The 22,703-nt window shown below is 44.2% G+C and overlaps 2 pseudogenes; both read right to left on the reverse strand.

Annotated features, from left to right (window-relative positions):
- Positions 1 to 5,158, reverse strand: part of LOC111957581 (whirlin-like) — a 125,627-nt pseudogene extending 120,469 nt beyond the window's left edge.
- Positions 5,159 to 10,759: 5,601 nt separating this feature from the next.
- Positions 10,760 to 22,703, reverse strand: part of LOC111957508 (neutrophil cytosol factor 2-like) — a 20,952-nt pseudogene continuing 9,008 nt past the window's right edge.

The raw sequence follows: 22,703 nt of genomic DNA on the forward strand, positions 1-22,703 counted from the left end.
GCATCTGCACTAGACAACTTCTCTGTCTCTCTGTTTCAGTAGTTAGTATTCTGGTCACTATGACGTACTCCACATGACACTCTGTCTCTCTGTTTCAGTATAGTATTCTGGCACTATGAGTCTCCACATGACACTCTGTCTCTCTGTTTCAGTAGTTAGTATTTCTGGCACTATGACGTACTCCACAATGACACTCTGTCTCTCTGTTCAGTAGTTAGTAATTCTGGCACTAGTGGTCTCACATGACACTCTGTCTCTCTGTTTCAGTAGTTAGTATTCTGGCACTATGACGTACTCCACATGACACTCTGTCTCCTCTGTTTCAGTAGCTAGTATTCTGGCACTATGACGTACTCCACATGACACCTCTGTCTCTCTGTTTCAGTAGTTAGTATATTCTGGCACTTATGATGTACTCCACATGACACTCTGTCTCTCTGTTTCAGTAGTTAGTATTCTGGCACTATGACGTACTCCACATGACACTCTGTCTCTCTGTTCAGTAGTAGTATTCTGGCACTATGATGTCTCCACATGACACTCTGTCTCTCTGTTTCAGTAGTAGTATTCTGGCACTATGACGTACTCCACATGACACTCTGTCTCTCTGTTTCAGTAGTCTAGTATTCTGGCACTATGACTGTATCCACATGACACTCTGTCTCTCTGTTTCAGTAGTAGTATTCTGCACTATGACGTACCCCACATGACACTGTCTCTCTCTGTTTCAGTAGTTAGTATTCTGGCACTATGAGTCTCCACATGACACTCTGTCTCTCTGTTTCAGTTAGTATTCTGGCACTATGATTCCACATGACACTCTCTGTCTCTCTGTTTCAGTAGTAGTATTCTGGCACTATGACGTACTCCACATGACACTCTCTGTCTCTTCTGTTTCAGTAGCTAGATATTCTGGCACTATGACTACTCCACATGACACTCTGTCTCTTGTTTCAGTAGTAGTATTCTGCACTATGACGTACTCCACATGACACTCTGTCTCTCTGTTTCAGTAGTTAGTATTCTGGCACTATGACGTACTCCACATGACACTCTGTCTCTCTGTTTCAGTAGTTAGTATTCTGGCACTATGACGTACTCCACATGACACTCTGTCTCTCTGTTTCAGTAGTTAGTATTCTGGCACTATGACGTACTCCACATGACACTCTGTCTCTCTGTTTCAGTAGCTAGTATTCTGGCACTATGACGATACTCCACATGACACTCGTCTCTGTTTCAGTAGTAGTATTCTGGCACTATGAGTACTCCACATGACACTCTCTGTTCTTCTGTTTCAGTAGCTAGTATTCTGGCACTATGATGTACTCCACATGACACTCTGTCTCTCTGTTTCAGTAGTTAGTATTCTTCGGCACTATGACGTTACTCCACATGACACCTCTGCTCTCTGTTTCAGTAGTTAGTATTCTGGCACTATGACGTACTCCACATGACACCTGTCTCTCTGTTTCAGTATTAGATTCTGGCACTATGACGTACTCCACATGACACTCTGTCTCTTCGTGTTCAGTAGCTAGTATTCTGGCACTATGACGTACTCCACATGACACTCTGTCTCTCTGTTTCAGTAGTTAGTATTCTGGCACTATGACGTACTCCACATGACATCTTGTCTCTCTGTTTCAGTAGTTAGTATTCTGGCACTATGACGTACTCCACATGACACACTGTCTCTCTGTTTCAGTAGTTAGTATTCTGGCATATGACGTACTCCACATGACACTCTGTCTCTCTGTTTCAGTAGCTAGTATTCTGGCACTATGAGTACTCACATGACACTCATCTGTCTCTCTGTTTCAGTAGTTAGTATTCTGGCACTATGACGTACTCCACATGACACACTCTGTCTCTCTGTTTCAGTAGTTAGTATTCTGGCACTATGATGTACTCCACATGACACTCTGTCTCTCTGTTTCAGTAGTTAGTATTCTGGACTATGACGTACTCCACATGACACACTCTGTCTCTCTGTTTCAGTAGTTAGTATTCTGGCACTATGAGTACTCCACATGACACTCTGTTCTCTCTGTTTCAGTAGTTAGTATTCTGGCACTATGACGTACTCCACATGACACTCTGTCTCTCTGTTTCAGTAGCTAGTATTCTGGCACTATGACGTACTCCACATGACACTCTTGTCTCTCTGTTTCAGTAGCTAGTATTCTGGCACTATGACGTACTCCACATGACACTCTGTCTCTCTGTTCATAGTAGTAGTATTCTGGCACTATGACGTACTCCACATGACACTCTGTCTCTCTGTTTCAGTAGTAGTATTCTGGCACTATGACGTACTCCACATGACACTCTGTCTCTCTGTTTCAGTAGTTAGTATTCTGGCTATGACGTACTCCACATGACACTCTGTCTCTCTTGTTTAGTAGTTAGTATTCTGGCACTATGACGTACTCCACATGACACTCTGTCTCTCTGTTTCAGTAGTAGTATTCTGGCACTATGACGTACTCCACATGACACTCTCTGTCTCTCTGTTTCAGTAGTTAGTATTCTGGCACTATGATGTACTCCACATGACACTCTCTGCTCTCTGTTTCAGTAGTTAGATATTCTGGCACTATGATGTACTCCACATGACACCTCTGTCTCTCTGTTTCAGTAGTTAGTATTCTGGCACTTGATGTACTCCACATGACACACTGTGTCTCTCTGTTTCAGTAGTTAGTATTCTGCACTATGATGTACTCCACATGACACTCTGTCTCTCTGTTTCAGTAGTTAGTATTCTGGCACTATGATGTACTCCCATGACACTCTGTCTCTCTGTTTCAGTAGTTAGTATTCTGTCACTATGATGTACTCCACATGACACTCTGTCTCTCTTTCAGTAGTTAGTATTCTGGCTATGACGTACTCCACATGACACTCTGTCTCTCTGTTTCAGTAGTTAGTATTCTGGCACTATGATGTACTCCACATGACACTCTGTCTCTCTGTTTCAGTAGTTAGTATTCTGGACTATGACGTACTCCACATGACACACTCTGTCTCTCTGTTTCAGTAGTTAGTATTCTGGCACTATGACGTACTCCACATGACACTCTTGTCTCTCTGTTTCAGTAGTTAGTATTCTGGCACTATGATGTACTCCACATGACACTCTCTGTCTCTTTCTGTTTCAGTAGTTAGTATTCTGGCACTATGAGTACTCCACATGACACACTCTGTCTCTCTGTTTCAGTAGTTAGTATTCTGGCACCTATGACGTACTCCACATGACACTCTGTCTCTCTGTTTCAGTAGTTAGTATTCTGGCACTATGATGTACTCCACATGACACTGTCTCTCTGTTTCAGTAGTAGTATTCTGGCACTATGAGTACTCCACATGACACTCTGTCTCTCTGTTTCAGTAGTTAGTATTCTGGCACTATGACGTACTCCACATGACACTCTGTCTCTCTGTTCAGTAGTTAGTATTCTGGCACTATGAGTACTCCACATGAACACTCTGTCTCTCTGTTTCAGTAGTAGTATTCTGGCACTTGACGTACTCCACATGGACACTCTGTCTCTCTGTTTCAGTAGTTAGTATTCTGGCACTATGATGTACTCCACATGACACTCTGTCTCTCTGTTTCAGTAGCTAGTATTCTGGCACTATGACGTACTCCACATGACACTCTGTCTCTCTGTTTCAGTAGTTAGTATTCTGGCACTATGACGTACTCCACATGACACTCTGTCTCTCTGTTTCAGTAGTAGTATTCTGGCACTATGACGTACTCCACATGACACTCTGTCTCTCTGTTTCAGTAGTTAGTATTCTGGCACTATGACGTACTCCACATGACACTCTGTCTCTCTGTTTCAGTAGCTAGTATTCTGCACTATGACGTACTCCACATGACACTCTGTCTCTCTGTTTCAGTAGTAGTATTCTGGCACTATGACGTACTCCACATGACACTCTCTGTCTCTCTGTTTCAGTAGTTAGTATTCTGGCACTTATGACGTACTCCACATGACACTCTGTCTCTCTGTTTCAGTAGCTAGTATTCTGGCACTATGACGTACTCCACATGACACTCTGTCTCTCTGTTTCAGTAGTTAGTATTCTGGCACTATGACGTACTCCACATGACACTCTGTCTCTCTGTTTCAGTAGCTAGTATTCTGGCACTATGACGTACTCCACATGACACTCTCTGTCTCTTTCTGTTTCAGTAGCTAGTATTCTGGCTATGACGTATCCACATGACCCTCTGTCTCTCTGTTTCAGTAGCTATGATTCTGGCACTATTGCGTACTCCACATGACACTGTCTCTCTGTTTCAGTAGTTAGTATTCCTTGCACTATGAAACTGTAACTCCAACATCACACACAGCCTACGTACCTTGACTGCCTCCATGTGTGAGACTCTGTCAAACAGCATGCCGTTAACAGTCACTATCTGATCCCCGACCCTCAGTCCTTCATTCTCGGCAAAAGATCCGGGTTCTACTAGCGACACATAGATTCCCACACCGTGCTCAGAACCTCCCCGGATACTGAACCCTAAGCCCTCATTGCTCTTGCTGCGTCTCAGTGTCACTATGCGGATCTCTCCAACAGCCTCCCCCTGCATGAAAGCCAGGGGAGCTGTCCCATCAGCGGTGGTGCTGAAACTATCCGGGCAGGGGCAAGCTTCTGGTGATGTGAAACAAGAAAGATCATGAGGCAGCTGAGGCTCATGCGGGTTCATAAAGTGTGTAGTGGGAATTGGGACATAGTTGTTTGCAGTATTGKCTACTTCTCCTCCAAAGCTTTCAGGGTTGTTGACACTGTTTAGTGGTAGATGATCCGTTTTAAGGTACAGGCCCTCGGAAGTATACTGGTCGAACAACAGCTGATCTGAGCGGGGAATGACCAAACGCAACATGGGGAGGAGTTGTCGTTTGTTCGGCGTGTTGAGGATTATTTTGAGAGTTTGAACCAAGTCGAAGACGTTGCGTTTAGCGTGGTAAACATTGAGACAGTGGATGAACTGTTCTCTCTCGAAGTCAGTGAGCASCAAGTTGAGCGCGTTGTGCAGCTTCCGAACGTTGGCTGACAGCCCTCGGCCGCCCGACCCAGTCCCAGAGTTGCTGGCCGTCGTTGAATTGAGTGAAACGTGCTCCAAATCACTGCTCATCATCCTACAACTTTAACGTAAACACCGCACCGCAGACAGAGATGGTCAGATAATCAGGCATTTATAATACTGCTGTAGAAGTCACTCCGCTCCGAAAACATAGGTGACCGCACCGCGATTCTTGGAGGAAGTCACCTTTAAAAATTGTCATTGTTCCGATGTTTGTAGGTAGGGTCAAATACTATCTATCTGCTTACCATTGTCGTCGCATCTTCTATCTTCATCTATTTATGTAGAGTCCGGTTTTGTGTGAAGGTGCGTGGTACATGATGGTGAGAAAATAATTGATTCAAAAAGTTGCTATAAATACTCGTGCAGATTAGGAATATTTATTGTCGGGTCACAAGTTTTATTCAACGGAATATGATCCTGGATATCCAAGAAGATGCATCACAAGCGCGCGCATTTTACGCGACAATCACAAGCAATCAAAAAGTGTCACATTAATATATTCCTCAGGGTTTTCTGGATGAAAACTGTTCGCAAATTGTCCTCTCTGTACCTATGTCTTCGATAATTATAGAAACCGAAGTGGAACAGCTGGTTGTTTATCGTTCATCTCAGTGTCCCCCGTTCCTCTGTCGGATAAGATCATGTTGTTCACTTGTAAGCTCCGCTGACTTGCTTTGCTCGCTCAGACTTTTTCTGAATAGGAAATTACGCATTGTGTGGAGTAGGCCTATGTGAGTGTGTTGCTTAGAAACTGACAGCGGATCGCGAGGCGTTACACACAGACGCTGGGCAATACATGATTTGGTCTCATTGAAGAAACGCACAGATATGATGGAAGTTCCCAGCTACAGTATCATCATGCTCCAGTTCATTTAGCTTACATAAGATAGTTCCATGATGTCCATGAGATCTACCCAGGCTAGGGAGAGGGGCAAAGAGCGTGCACTACTTCCTTTCAATCACGTGTATGGACCAGTACAGGGCTACAAGTCCCCATTCASTCTACTGTCTTACATCTCTGACAAGTAGATTCATTATTTAGGTCAGTATTTGGAGCTCTTCTGTATTTGAGTTACTGTAGCCGGTGGTTCTCTATTTGTAGGGAGCTAGTTTACAGTAGGCATCCAACAGATGTTAAGCTCATAAKGCTGCATTAGCCATGTCTCTACAAAGACCTCATCTACTCATATCTGCACACCTTACCATAGGCTAATTATAAACATTGCTATTTTTAGGCAATAAGCCTTCTCTATCCTATCTGCATATTTCCTCTTCCAGATGGACTCCAGGCTATTTGCTAAAGATAGGATTATTAGATAAGTGAGCAGGCATACACAGTTCATTTGTAATAATAACAGCGGGCAACCAGCCATATTGAAACTAAATTAGACAACAGAGAATGTTCATGAAAAAATGGCATCATATTGTTCTTCATTCTTGTGTAATACCCGTTGAGCAAATGTACACCCTCTTTCTCTCTCTCTCTCACACACACACGCATGCACGCACGCACGCGCACACATGATGTAAAACACCCCCACAAACTCAAAACATGCTCCAAATAGACTGATTATGTCACTACTACATTATACACTGACTTTAGGAACACCTGCCCTTTCCATYAAATAGACGTCACTTGTTAAATCCACTTCAATCAGTGTAGATGAAGGGGAGGAGACAGGTCAAATAATAATTTRTAAGCCTCGAGACAATTGAGACATGGATTGTGTATGTGTGCCATTCAGAGACGTAATGGGCAAGACAAAAAATGTAAGTGCCTTTGAATTGCGTATGGTAGGAGGTGCCAGGCGCACCGGTTTGAGTGTGTCAAGAACTGAAACGTTGCTGGGTTTTTCATGCTCAACAGTTTTCCGTGTGTATAAAGAATGGTCCACCACCCAAAGGACATCCAGCCAACGGCATGCCAGTGGTCGAAAATGTGTKATTGATGAAAGAGGACAAAGGAGACTGACACGAATTGTGCAGAGCAACAGACGGGCAACAGTTAGTCAACTGACAGTCCAGGACAACATTGGTGCCCAACGACCAATAACAGAATGCCCAACTCATCGTACCTTGACACGAATGGGGTATGGCAGRGACGACCTTACAGAGTTCCACTTCTTTCAGCAAAAACAACAAACTCTGGTTTCAGTGGGCTAAAGGAACAAAAACACTGGATATTGGACAATTGGAAAAACTTTGCCTTGTCTGATGAATCCCGGTTCCTGCGGTTTCACGCTAATGGGAGGACTAGGGTATGGAGAAAAGCACGAGTACATGCATCCATCACGCCGTGTGTCAACATTGCAGGGTGATGGTGATAGTGTAGGGTGTGTTTTCATGGCACACATTGGGCCCATTGATAAAAGTGGAGCAACATTTGAATGCCACATGATGTCTGAACATCATTGCCAATCAGGTGCATCCCTCCATGGCATCAGTGTGTCCATCTGCTAATTGATTTATTTCAGCAGGATAATGCCCCATGCCACAAGACTAGGATTGTCCAGAAATGGTTCAACGAACATGACAGTGAATTCAGCTTACTGCAGTGGCCTGTCTAGTCACCAGATCTCAATCCAATTGAGCATCTATGGGATGAGATGGAACAAGCTATTCAGAGTAGAGATCCACTACCAGSCAACTTGCTACAACTGCGAGAAGCATTGGAGTCAACATGGGCCAGCAACCCTGTGGAACACTTTCGACACCTTGTAGAGTCCATGGCCTGACGAATTAAGGCTGTTCTGAGGGCAAAAAGGGGYTGCAACTCAATATTAGGAAGGTGTTCTTAATTGTTTGTACACTCATTGTATATATCAAGCAATGTGTAATTAAATATCTCATGAGACAATGTTAATCATTTACTAAGCTGTAAAACAACAACAGAATCAATCAGCTCTCTGTTGTTTAACTAAACATGTCCAATAAACTGGTCAATAGTGAGAGCAGAACCGGAAACGTTTATCCATCTCCTTGAGAGATGAAAAACAGTGTGCATGCATCTCAAATGGCACCCTATTCCCTATTTTTGACCAGGGCTCATAAGTAGTGCACTATATAAGGAATACATTTGGGTTTAAACCACGCTGGCTCCCTACCAGGGAGGGAACAGACAAGCAGGCCACCCTCCCATCACCTCATCTTGTTCAACCCTGTCCAACTCTCAATCATATTAACAGGCTGTTAAAAGACAGTACATCATTTACAACGAGACACAGCACATCTGTCTTAGAATATGGGCGTAGTTAGTTTGTGTCTGAATTAGGGGGAAGTGGGTGAGGTAGGCCCTGTCTCTTGTGACAAGATTAATTCTCACTCCGCTAGCTATCTTCAAAGCCAAGCAGCATAGAGATACAGACAGTCCCCCTCTCCTCTCCCCTCCTCAGCAATGCATTTAAGACCACCTAAAGGCTTTGTTATACTGCTCAGTACAAACTGTATGGAAGGGAGACATTTGGTGAAATGTAAAAAAATACATTGAGGAGGTATGTGTGAGCCTGGTCCCAGATCTGTTTATGCTGTCACAGTAACTCCATTGTTGTCATTGTCAAGCCAAACATTTGGCATGAAAGTGAATGACAAAGAGTTGGCATGCTAGCACAAACAGACTGGCACTCAGGCTAAGAACATGTGTATGTGAAACACATTGCATTACTGTTCTACACAGGCTACATGCAGTACATGACATAATCCATTCTTCTCTTTTCTACATGGTCTCTCACTTAATTCTAATGAGAGACAAAGCATGCGCCCCAAAAGGCACCATATTCCCTATAGTGCCCTGGTCAAAAGTAGTGCACTATATAGGGAATAGGGTGCCATTTGGGATGTAGACAAAGGCCTGTAAAAGGGAAGAACTCYTTCAAAAGAGTGTGGAGGAGGCTGGTTCTTTTGATGAATGACTTAACATGTAATACAAGGAAAGTGACTCATGCTTCTTCACCCTGCCAAAGAGTAATTACAGTAATATAACCGGATCAATGTACCTTCTTAACATCCACCCGGCTAARGCTATTAAAACGTGTACTTAAAAAACAGAGCATGGGTTCTGGCTGTGGTCAACAGTAGTGTATAGGGMGCCATTAGAGATACACTCCATGCCATCTTGGTAGTTGGAAATGAAAACRATGATGTCAACATAGTACAATGGTTTTACGGCTTAATGTGGAWGCATTGCTATGTATCTACAGATTCAGAAAATGTTAGGATATGTTGAAAGAGTGAGATGAGATAAGATTACAGATTTATATACACTGAACAAAAATATAAACACTACAATTTTAAAGATTTTACTGAGTTKCAGTTCATATAAGGTAATCAGTCAACTGAAATTAATTKATTTGGCCCTAATKTATGGATTTCACATGACTGGGAYTACAGATATGCGTCTTTTGGTCACAGACACCTTAAATAAAAGGTACGGGGGTGGATCAGAAAACCAGTCAGTATCTGGTGTGACCACCATTAGCCTCATGCAGCGCGACACATCTCCTTCACATAGAGTTGATCAGGCTGTTGATTGTGGCCATGGAATGTTGTCCCACTCCTCTTCAATMGCTGTGTGAAGTTGCTTGATATAGGTGGGAACTGCAACACGTTGTCGTACATGTCAATCCAGAGCATCCCAAACATGCTCAATGGGTGACATGTCTGGTGAGTATGCAGGCCATGGAAGAACTAGGACATTTTCAGGTTCCAGGAATTGTGTACAGATCCTTGCGACATGAGGCCATGAATAATCATGCTGAAACATGAGGTGATTGCGGGGGATGAACGGCACGACAATGGGCCTCAGGATCTCGTCACGGTATCTCTATGCATTCAAATTGACATCAATAAAATGCAATGGTGTTCGTTGTCCGTAGCTTATGCCTGCCCATACCATAACCCCACCGCCACCATGGGGGACTCTGTTCACAATGTTGACATCAGTAAATCGCTCGCCCACACTACGCCATACATGTTGTCTGTCATTTGCCCGGTACAGTTAAAATCAGGATTCATCCGTGAAGAGCACACTTCTCCAGCGTGCCAGTGGCCATCGAAGATTAACATTTTCCCAATGAAATCGGTTATAACGCCGAATTGCAGTCAGGTCAAGACCCTGGTGAGGACGATGAGCATGCAGCTTCCCTGAGACGGTTTATGACAGTTCRTCAGTTGTGCAAACCCATAGTTTCARCAGCTCTCCGGGTGGCTAGTTTCAGAKGATCCTGCAGGTGAAGAAGACGGATGTAGAGGTRCTGGGCTGYCGTGGTTACACYTGGTCTGRGGTTGTGAGGCCGGTTGGACGTACTTCCAAATTCTCTAAAATAACATTGGAGGCGGCTTATGGTAGAAAAAAGAACATTCAGTTCTCTGGCAACAGCTCTGGTGGACATTCCTGCAGTCAGCATGCCAATTGAACYCTCCCTCAAAACTTGAGACATCTGTGGCATTGTGTTGTGTGAAAAAAATGCAKATTTTAGAGTGACCTTTTATTGTCCCCAGGACAAGGTGCACCTGTGTAATGATCATGCTGTTTAATCAGCTTCTTGATATGCCACACCTGTCAGGTGGATGGATTGTCGTAGAAATGCTCWCTAACAGGGATGTAAACAAATTTGAGCACAAAATTTTAGATAAATAATATTTTTTGTGCATATAAAACATTTCTGTGCTCTTTTATTTCAGTTCATGAAACATGGGACCAACACTTTACATGTTGCGTTTGTTCAGTATAGAATCAGACCAGGTGTGTTTGGTTTGGGATAGTTTTGAACATACAATTTAGTATTAATTTTGCAAGCGTCATCTCATCAATGATGTAAATATGTAGGAGTTACCCTGTAATACAGATTCACTGTTGTTGACTACATTATTCACACTCTCAAATAGAWAATGTATGCACCACATAATGCATCCATTATCCCTGGTAGGTGTACAACAATAGTCCCTGAGTTCTACCAGAGGATGGGTGGGTGGACGTAAATGCTTCACATGGGAACAGACTGAGCCTAATTACTAAAGGACTCTGGTTTAATAAGCCATCTGAATGGAGCTCTTTGATGCTTCATTGCGCCCCTTRTTTTTTCATAACTATCATTTGTGACGACAGCTAAAAGTACCTGACATTTTCCTGTGTGGTGACTAACTAAAGCCTAGACCACTGCACTTCTACTGCACAGCCAACTAAGATGTGAGTGCCAAATGGCCCCCTATTCRCTACATAACGCACTACTTTGACCAGAGCCCTGTAAGCCCTGGTTAAATGCAGTGCACTACATAGGGAAAAGGGTGCTATTTGGGATAKAGAAGGTCCTCTACCCTTACACTTCATTCACACAGACTCAGGCTTCTATTTTTCTACCAGTCAGTCCAGAGCCCTGTTAAGAAAGACTGGAAGTCCATAAATGTTATGAAGTTTGTTCAATGTGGGCAATCAAGTAAATTAGCTTTAATGGAATTATTATTATTGCATTGCATGTCCTATTTCATGAATTGAGTTGTGTTTGTGCTTTTCTAATAACCAATTTCTGCGTTCATGTAAGTGTCTGAACGGATCCTCACTATCTGTATCTGCAGTTCGGCAGTACGCCCAGAACCTTGTTTTGAGAACGAAAGGTTATCTCAGTTTCAAGGTCACAGCTTGGAGAGAAGAAGCKTCGTGAGGTATTGGTCTGTCACATGCATGAACCAAATATTAATGAAGAATTAATTATGAATGAGGAACAAGCTAAATCATGCCTATGTAATGTGTCTGTAAGCTGTATATAAGAGATCTAACGGGACTGCCCCGATGGCACACATGTACTATGGTGCATRAAGTTTGTCAGAACCTCCCCAGTTAACGAACAATGATTCCTTTAAGATTGACTTGGAGTGTCCKTGTGTAGAATTTCCACAGCAGACCTATTAGGTTTTCTTCAACAGAAGTGAACAACACCATTCTTACCACTAGATCTTCTTTAGTTTAACAGGTTTACATGATCATGGAGGAAGTAACAACCATATAACAGTATAACAGTGGTCCACATTCGTTCACAGCAGTTGACAGTAAGTAGAAAAGGTGAAACACTTTAAGTTTGACCTGTTGGTCAAATGCTACCCAGTATGACCACTCTATTCCATCTGAGTGGATGGAAAATGTCAGTGGCTTGGTCAGGCATGCAGCAAACCCAATTATGTAGTCCTCCATCAGACAACCACAGAAGCACACCAAGAGATGACATGCTGCATAGTCTCCGTACTGATTCTGATGAAGGCCGTTGACAGCCGTCATCATTTTAACTGGAATTAGATAAATAAAGTATCAAGTTGTTAACTGTGAGCAAGAGTTGAGCCTATTCCTTGTRTGATAGCAACATGGTCATCCGATCGATGGTTGAGGGGGCCTCTCCTTCCCGGTAGGCAAAAAGGCTGGGGAAGATGCCAATGTTACCAGCACAGTGACCCTCCAGCCACTCTTCATTGACTGGCAGACAGGGGGGAGAGAGAGGAGGCTCATTATTCAGAGTAGGTGACGTACTTACTGTTCACTTAAAACACACAACACTTCATCATTTCTCCCATTCCGTTACCTTCACCGAGAATGTCAATAGTGTCTCCCTCACTGAACTCCAAATCCTCTGGTCCCTCAGCTGCATAGTCATACAGTGCCACCATCTGGTAGAGAAAGGTACGGTTGGCCAGAGGGTCCTCAGTCTGACAGAGAGAGCAGAGGAACATACCAGGTTAGCTTTCACTCAGCAATTAGCCACACATTCCATTGAGGCATTTCAGTTCAAAATGGGYCTGTGCTACATACACTGTGTTGTATAACACACTGTATTACTTCTACAACTAATATAAGGACAGGAGGAGAAACTAATGTGGGCACATAGCATTCCAATGTACGGAAAAAGGGGGGTGTTACAGGTGCCCTAAAGGGACAAACTAGAATATCAATAAACAACATATTCCTCCCCTTTGCTTTTGATGCCTCAGAAGGAAAAAGTAAATATTCACTGTTTTGCATATTATTTTATTTTTTAACATAACTGCTCTCTTAAAGTAAATAAAATAATTTTTCAGAATAACCTTTTCTGAACTAGGGAAAGAGGGTAGACTGCCTCAGTCCCCAGACTTAACCCTGGGGTGTATTCTGCCCCAATGTCGGAGGTTAGTCTGAACTAAATAGTCAACCTGTCAGGGGGTCGTCTTTCTCTTGCAGGGTAATGACAACGTACAGGTGAGTCTACAGTCACATTGTCTCTGAGTCTGAGTGGTGATGGTGTATGCCCAGACTGGTGCCCAACATTACCCTGAGTAGGCAATCTGGCTGGTTCAAGTGAGTCTGGAGCACTTTCCACATTTATAGGTTGCTGCAGTGGATGTTCAGGTGATGGCTCGTAGTCATGGTAGGTATCCAGTAGCTGTTTAGTCTTTGGAGGTCTCAGGAGGACGAGTCACGTGCAAAGGTGTCTTTTCATCATGGCTGACACGGGTGCCTCTTTGCTTGTAGCATGGGGGGTGTTTCTGTAGGTCAACAGGTAGGTGGTTAGGCGCCTATTGAGGGACCCGTTCCCTTGTGATTATTTTAAAGCTTGATTCATCGTCTGGACAAATCTGTCAGCGAGGCCGTTTGTTGCAGGGTGACACTGCACTGACTTGATGTGCTGAATTCCATTTGCTTCCATGAATGACCGGAACTCTTCAGATACCAGTTGTGGGCCATTATCACTAACGAGTTGCGTTGGCAATCTGAAGCGACTGAAGATTGACCGTASCATTTCGATYMTCSTCTCCGCTGAGGTGCTCTTCATCACTGTGACCTCAGGCCATTTGCTGTGTGTGTCAACGACGACTWAGAACATACGATCCTCCAGTGGGTCTGCATAGWCTATGTGGACTCGCTGCCAAGGCTCCTCTGGGAAGTCCCATGGGTGTAMTGGRGCTAGCTGAGGCATGTTCCTCATCTTTTGACATGCAGAACATGACTTGGRCTTGTCTTCGATAGCTGCGTCCAAACCTGGCCACTAAAAGTAGCTGTGTAAAGTGGCTCCTTCATTCGCACCATGCCACAGTGCCCTAAATGGAGTTCTTCAAGCACCTGCCTTCTCAGTGGCGGCGGTATGGTGACTCGAAAACCCCATAGCAAGCATCCAGACTGAACTGTAAGCTTGTTCCTCCTCACTAGGTAAGGATTTAGGCAGTCCAACAGCTCTCCTCCTTTRCCACGAGTGACAATGTCCACGAGCTCAGACATCACTGGATCAGTGTGGGTGAACTCTTTCACTTGGACAGATGTAACTGGGACGTTCGTCACTTCCTTGAAGTAGAAGATTTCAGCCTGGGACAGCTCAGTGTGTGTGACAGGTAAGGGAAGCCTTGAGAGGCCYTCTGCATTGCAGTGCTGCTCAGACCTTCTGTACTTGATATCGTACTGGTGAGCAGATAAAAGRAATGCCCATCGCTGCATGTGGCTGGCTGCAAGTGATGGAATMCCGGTGTGGGGACCAAAGAMGGAGGTGAGGGGTCTATGGTCRGTCAGCAGTGTGAATCGTCGGCCAAACAGAAACTGATGACATTTCATAACTCCAAACACGATGGCGAGCGATTCACCCTTGATCTTTACTTAAGGTAAGGCTTTACTTAAGGTCTGTGACTTGAAAGCAATTGGCCTTTCTTCCCCTGATGGCATGATGTGTGAGACAACAGCACCAACGCCATAAGGCGTACAGTCCTTTGGGAGTCACTATGGTCAACAGTTCTTGTGACTCTTGGTCCACATGCATCTGTAGATAGGCCTGACATAAGTCTATCTTACTGATTTTGTCCTCCAGCTAAACCAGAAAAGAGGTCATCAATGAGGGATAGTGGATATTTTTCAGCAGTTAAGACTGGGTTAATGGTGACTTTGAAATCACCACAGTCTGAGTGATCCATCTTTTTTTATGACTGGAACAACAGGTGTAGCCCATTCACTAATATTCACTGGATCCAATATTCCACTCTCGACTTGTCTGTTTAGCTCAGTTTCAACGTTTGGTTTTATGGCGTATGGGACAGGTCTAGCTTTGAAGCATTTTGGCTTACCAACTGGTTTCACGGTCAGTTTYACTGTTWTGTCCTTCATACTGCCAAGTTCTCCTTTGAACACATCTGTGTGTTTCCTCAATATCCCTTGTAGGTTTGTGTCCTCTTTTGCAACCARCTGACGGTTTAGTGTGATCTTTTCCCTGCCATGTGCACCTAGCGATGCTGGATGGTTGCCTTTCACGTTGTAGAGACGTAGCTTTACCTTCTGTTTGWTGAGCTCCACTGTAACAATCACGCTTCCTCTCACTGGAACAATCTCACCGAAGATAAACACAAACGTGAGAACGTTTCTTCCTCGTCGCCAGTTTTGTTGTATAACACACTGTATTACTTCTACAACTAATATAAGGACTGGACATGAGACGGGAGTAGAAACTAACATGGGCATTGTTTAATGCCTTTCACAGGACAAAACGTTCCAAGCATTCCAATGTACGTAAAAAGGGGGGTGTTACAGGTGCCCTAAAGGGACAAACTAGAATATCAACACACAACACATTGTATCATAGGTRATTGTCCCACATGGCACCCTATTCCGTCTGTAGTGCCCTACTTTTGACCAGAGTGCACAGGGTAGCCCAGAGCCCATAAAGTAGTGCACTTAATAYGGAATAGATAATAAAGCATCTGACCTTTCCATTTTGTTAACGATGGAGGAATCTTTCAAATACTTTAAGCTCTTGCTTTAGTCTGCCTGGAGTGCTAGATGAGCAGGACTTGCACTTTAGCGACTATTCTATTGTGCCTGTCAAACTAAATCAAGCCCAGTAAGTATTTAAAAATGATTTCAAATAGTATTTGAACCTAGGGGTGATGGAAAGTATTTCAAACAGCACATACTAAATGGTTACATGATAAACACTGGAATGGTAGCTAATGATTCCCTTATCACAGTAAATGATCTCAAGGAAATCTAGATTTTTTTGTTCTGAACAATGGGCCCACTCAGGTCTCTTAACATAAGTTGTATAACTGGTATTGGCAGTATTGACTGAATGGAAATGGAGAAAACTCTGCAGAACACTCACTGAAACCTCTTGCTTTTCCCCAGCCAGCCAGTCTGTCGGGAATTTTATGTAAAAGTAGAACAGGACTTACACAAGTKCCATACGTTTGGCAGGGCCATCAGAGTTTTTTAAGAGGTCATTTCTTCTTACGAAAATCATTCAGGTCACTCTGACATGCTGAGGCACAAAAGCTAGTCTTAAATTGTCCAGAATATATTTTTACCTGACAACCTCTCCCTCCCCTGGGCTTTGCATTGACTTAATCAGGCCAAATCATCAGCATTGTATTACATCTGACACTTGAAAATGATGAGTCATAAAATGAATTAGAAGTTATCCACAATTCCATCTGCCTAGTGTACAGTATGTAAACCCATGCAACTAGATGTACAGCACAACATCATGTGTTTACTGGATTATGTCAAATGGTCCTTCCAGTCAGGCTGACACCAGTTTGATGTATTTGATGCCATTCCACTTATTCCACTCCAGCCATTACCACAAGCCCGTCCTCCCCAACTAAGGTGCCACCAACCTCCTGTGGCTGACAAACATTCTTCTTCAACCAACTGGAGGACAGATGTACTAATTGTTTGGACCTGATAACTTCAGAGAAATAAATTGTATTATCTTCATCTTCATTGTACCTTTACATGTGTTATTTCCGACAGAGATGAAGAGTTACACACTCAGATAAAAACACAGATTAAGTCAGAGCCTTTACTCACCAGCTCAGTAGGACTGTCCACCGTGGATGGGTACCTGGGTGGCGGGGTGGAGGTGGWTGGTAGGTAGGAGGGTGGAGATGCCTCTCTATCAGGCCTCTCTGCAGATTATATATAGCACAAGATTTAAAAGGCTGAACACTTGTACAATAATCAGTGACTGTAAAATGAACACATTTATAGTTCATGGGGCTGGCAGAATGACGACTGTTACAATATGATTTAAAGCACTTTGAGATTCTTTGTGTAATGAAAYATACTCTAATAGTTAAATAATAACAATAATTATTGTTATTTAATTAYCATAAAGGTGCTTTAAAGGTTAAGATGGATGCTGGCATGGCCTAGCTCCAACCCCTTGGTCTTGCGTTCTGCCAGTGGGGTTAAATGAGGTGAGCCTACCCTGTGGAGGTTCTTCGTGGCTAAGCTGGCTCTGTGGGCGAGTGGGCGGCTTGAGACCCGGTGGGAGGGGGATCCCACTGGGAATACTCTGTGGACGACACAGCCAGAGTAGTCAAGGTAACACCGCTCTCTGTGCCTTCCATTAAAGCAGTGAAACATCCAGACAGGCTGGGCTTATAATTGCTATTCCTCTTATGACACCTCATCCCCTCATTGTTAAAATCCAAGGGTATTCAACAACCCTGTCTGTGCTTCACAGTGTTAAGCAGGTGCAGCTTTGATACACATGAATAGGCCTACAAATGTTTTCACTGTCTGTGGGTAGAGGAGGAGAGTTAAAATACAGCTCTGTTCAGCATTACTCTAAAACTGAACGTTGAGAGAACAACCCAGATGAGATTAAACACCTGAAGCTGCTGGATTGTCACATTCTGTTCACAACTATGTAAATAGCTACATTGTCTTAGTAAAACATACAAATGTGATGAAATAAGAAACTCTAAGATGAAGATAGAAAGCCTTACTTTATTTTTGTTTCTGCCTTTGGACTTGTTGACATCCACTGGGTCCAGAAGGGTCATGGGGACAAGTCCTTTCTAAACCACAAAAGAGGGGGAAAAATGGAAGTTGAGCGATAATCAAAAAAATGTTACGGCATAGATATACAATCGTACAGAAAGAAGGCAGGACCAAAATAAAAGGAGTTGGTGTTGCTGTGTTAGGAAAGGGGAGATGTAATGACATGGCTATTACTGATACAGCCAATGGAGGGGTGGGGGCAAGGGCCAGACAGCTAGGGGACAGCAGAGCCTCTTGTGGTATGTAAAAGTATTGCATTATTCTTATGTGCTTTCTAAATCATTATAGAATATCCTAGCTAGTTGCTACTATACAATACAACTTTATTTTCCATACATTACAGCAAACAACAGAAATGTGTCTACTGCTCAATTCTCAACCCTCCCACATCACTATCCTTCTCTTTAATACCACCTGTAAAGAGCTTGGGTGTTTAACTCCCCTTACAACCCCTGTAATAGGACTGGTCTGGGTTAACTTCCCTACCAACCTGTAAAAGACTGTGCTAGGGGGGGGTTAACTCCCTACACCTGTAATAGGACTGGTAGGGGTAGGTATACTCCCACCCCTTACCACCTGTAAAGTCAGTATCTGTAGAGCGTGTTAACTCCCAACACGGTAAAGAGTGGGTGTGTTATAAACTTCCCTACACCGGTAAAGAGTGGTGTAACTCCCTTAATGCACCTGAAGAGAGTATGGGTGAGTTTCAAGCTCCCTTATAACCCAACACCTCAGTAATTAACCACTGGATGGGCTTAACTACCCAACACGCGGGGTTGTTAAGAGAGAGTGGTATTAACTACCGATCTGCTGGGTTATAAGGCTATCCCAAACACCTCGTAAGGGGAGTTAAGCCCGATCCTCTTACCGGGTGTATGAGAGGAGTAAAACGAATGGCGTTAACTCCCCCTACACCCCTGCTAAATTATGACAGTGGTCGTAGGCGAGCTGTTAAAACCCCATCCCTTACACCCTCTTTACCGGGTAAAAGAGTGGGGGTTTAACTCTCCCTACATCTGTATAAGAGTTGGTGGCATGGTCTTTATTTACTGGCGTTAACCCCCACCTCTCACATCCTCTCACGGTGGGTGTTAAAAAGAGTGGGGTTAAAACTCCCCTACACCTGTAGAAGAGTGGGTGTTTTAACTACCCAACACCGGTTACTAATGAGTGGTTGTTAAACCTCCCTACCACCCTGTTTAAAGAACCCCTGGGTTTTAGAAACCTATCCGGAGTTAACCTCCAACACCTGTCAAATTGTTAGTGCGTGCGCGCTGGTTGTTGGGAGTATCCAACCTCGCTACTCAATCTAAAAATCCATTGCCGGCTTACTACGCTAAATGGAATTGGAGACCGTGGTAAGTCCCTTAAAAGACTTTTACTCGGTGTTTAGGGAGTCTCAACCCACGAAGCACAGCCTCTTACAAGTGTAGGGAGCTTAACCCCACTCTTTTAACGCGTGTAAGGCGAGTTACCCCACTCTTTACGGTGTTAGGGAGTTAACCCAGTCTTTACAGGTGTAGGGAGTTAACCCCATCTTTACAGGTGTAGGGAGTTAACCCACTCTTTACAGGTGTGGGTTAACCCAGTCTTTACAGTGTAGGGAGTTAACCCAGTCTTTACAGGTTAGGGAGTTAACCCACTCTTTACAGGTGTAGGGAGTTAACCCATCTTTACAGGTGTAGGGAGTTAACCCAGTCTTTTACAGGTGTAGGGAGTTAACCCACTCTTTACAGGTAGGGAGTTAACCCAGTCTTTACAGGTGTAGGAGTTAACCCACTCTTTAACAGGTGTAGGGAGTTAACCCACTCCTTTACAGGTGTAGGGAGTTAACCCACTCTTTACGGTGTAGGGAGTTAACCCACTCTTTACAGGTGTAGGGAGTTAACCCACTCTTTACAGGTGTAGGGAGTTAACCCATCTTTACCGGTGTAGGGAGTTAACCCACTCTTTACGGTGTAGGGAGTTAACCCACTCTTTACGGTGTAGGGAGTTAACCCACTCTTTACAGGTGTAGGGAGTTAACCCACTCTTTACGGTGTAGGGAGTTAACCCACTCTTTACAGGTGTAGGGAGTTAACCATCTTTACGGGTGGGGTAACCCACTCTTTACGGTGTAGGGAGTTAACCCACTCTTTACAGTGTAGGAGTTAACCACTCTTTACGGTGTAGGGAGTTAACCCACTCTTTACCGGTGTAGGGAGTTAACCCACTCTTTACCGGTGTAGGGAGTTAACCCACTCTTTACGGTGTAGGGAGTTACCCACTCTTTACAGGTGTAGGGAGTTAACCCATCTTTACGGTGTAGGGAGTTAACCCACTCTTTACTGGTGTAGGGAGTTAACCCACTCTTTACAGGTGTTGGGAGTTAACCCACTCTTTACGGTGTAGGGAGTTAACCCACTCTTTACCGGTGTGGGAGTTAACCCACTCTTTACAGGTGTAGGAGTTACCCACTCTTTACCGGTGTAGGGAGTTAACCCACTCTTTACAGGTGTAGGGAGTTAACCCAGTCTTTACAGGTGTAGGGAGTTAACCCAGTCTTTACAGGTGTAGGGAGTTAACCCACTCTTTACAGGTGTAGGGAGTTAACCCACTCTTTACAGGGTAGGGAGTTAACCCAGTCTTTACAGGTGTAGGGAGTTAACCCACTCTTTACAGTGTGTAGGGAGTTAACCCACTCTTTACAGGTGTAGGGAGTTAACCCACTCTTTTACTGGTGTAGGGAGTTAACCCACTCTTTACCGGTGTAGGGAGTTAACCCACTCTTTACAGGTGTAGGGAGTTAACCCAGTCTTTACCGGTTAGGGAGTTAACCCACTCTTTACGGTGTAGGGAGTTAACCCACTCTTTACCGGTGTAGGGAGTTAACCCACTCTTTACAGGTAGGGAGTTAACCCACTCTTTACCGTGTAGGGAGTTAACCCACTCTTTACAGGTGTAGGGAGTTAACCCACTCTTTACCGGTGTAGGGAGTTAACCCACTCTTACGGTGTAGGGAGTTAACCCACTCTTTACCGGTGTAGGGAGTTAACCCACTCTTTACCGGTGTAGGGAGTTAACCCACTCTTTACCGGTGTAGGGAGTTAACCCACTCTTTACCGGTGTAGGAGTTAACCCACTCTTTACCGTGTAGGGAGTTAACCCACTCTTTACACGGTGTAGGGAGTTAACCCACTCTTACCGTGTAGGGAGTTAACCCACTCTTTACGGTGTAGGGAGGTTAACCCACTCTTTACAGGTGTTGGGAGTTAACCCACTCTTTACCCGGTGTAGGGAGTTAACCCACTCTTTACAGGTGTTGGGAGTTAACCCACTCTTTACAGGTGTAGGGAGTTAACCCACTCTTTACCGGTGTAGGGAGTTAACCCACTCTTTACAGGTGTAGGGAGTTAACCCAGTCTTTACAGGTGTAGGGAGTTAAACCACAGTCTTTACAGGTGTAGGGAGTTAACCCACTCTTTACAGGTGTAGGGAGTTAACCCACTCTTTACAGGTGTAGGGAGTTAACCCAGTCTTTACAGGTGTAGGAGTTAACCCACTCTTTACAGGTGTAGGGAGTTAACCCACTCTTTACAGGTGTAGGGAGTTAAACCACTCTTTACGGTGTAGGGAGTTAACCCACTCTTTACCGGTGTAGGGAGTTAACCCACTCTTTACAGGTGTAGGGAGTTAACCCAGTCTTTACCGGTGTAGGGAGTTTAACCCACTCTTTACGGTGTAGGGAGTTAACCACTCTTTACCGTGTAGGGAGTTAACCCACTCCTTACCAGTGTAGGGAGTTAACCCACTCTTACCGTGTAGGAGTTAACCCACTCTTTACAGGTGTAGGGAGTTAACCCACTCTTTCAGTGTAGGGAGTTAACCCACTCTTTACCGTGTAGGGAGTTAACCCACTCTTACCGGTGTAGGAGTTAACCCACTCTTTACGGTGTAGGGAGTTAACCCACTCTTTACCGGTGTAGGGAGTTAACCCACTCTTTACCGTGTAGGGAGTTAACCCACTCTTTACCGGTGTTAGGGAGTTAACCCACTCTTTACAGGTGTAGGGAGTTAACCCACTCTTTACGTGTAGGGAGTAACCCATCTTTACGGTGTTAGGGAGTTAACCCACTCTTTACAGGTGGGGAGTTAACCCAGTCTTTACGGTGTAGGAGTTAACCCACTCTTACCGGTGTTGGAGTTAACCCACTCTTACAGGTGTAGGAGTTTAACCCACTCTTTACCGTGAGGGAGTTAACCCACTCTTTACAGGTGTAGGGAGTTAACCCGTCTTTACATGTAGGTAACCATCTTACAGTGTAGGGAGTTAACCCACTCTTTACAGGTGTAGGGAGTTAACCCACTCTTTACCGGTGTAGGGAGTTAACCCACTCTTTACAGGTGTAGGGAGTTAACCCATCTTTACAGGTGTAGGAGTTAACCCATCTACAGGTGTAGGGAGTTAACCCAGTCTTTACAGGTGTAGGGAGTTAACCCACTCTTTACCGGTGTAGGGAGTTAACCCACTCTTTACAGGTGTAGGGAGTTAACCCACTCTTTACAGGTGTAGGGAGTTAACCCACTCTTTACAGGTGTAGGGAGTTAACCCACTCTTTACAGGTTAGGGAGTTAACCCACTCTTTACAGGTGTAGGGAGTTAACCCACTCCTTTACAGGCTGTAGGAGTTAACCCAGTCTTTACAGGTGTAGGGAGTTAACCCCAGTCTTTACAGGTGTAGGGAGTTAACCCAGTCTTTACAGGTGTAGGGAGTTAACCCACTCTTTACAGGTGTAGGGAGTTAACCCACTCTTTACAGGTGTCTCTCACCTGTCCAT

The sequence above is a fragment of the Salvelinus sp. IW2-2015 genome, linkage group LG33, assembly GCF_002910315.2.
Source record: "Salvelinus sp. IW2-2015 linkage group LG33, ASM291031v2, whole genome shotgun sequence".
Lineage (NCBI taxonomy): Eukaryota > Metazoa > Chordata > Actinopteri > Salmoniformes > Salmonidae > Salvelinus > Salvelinus sp. IW2-2015.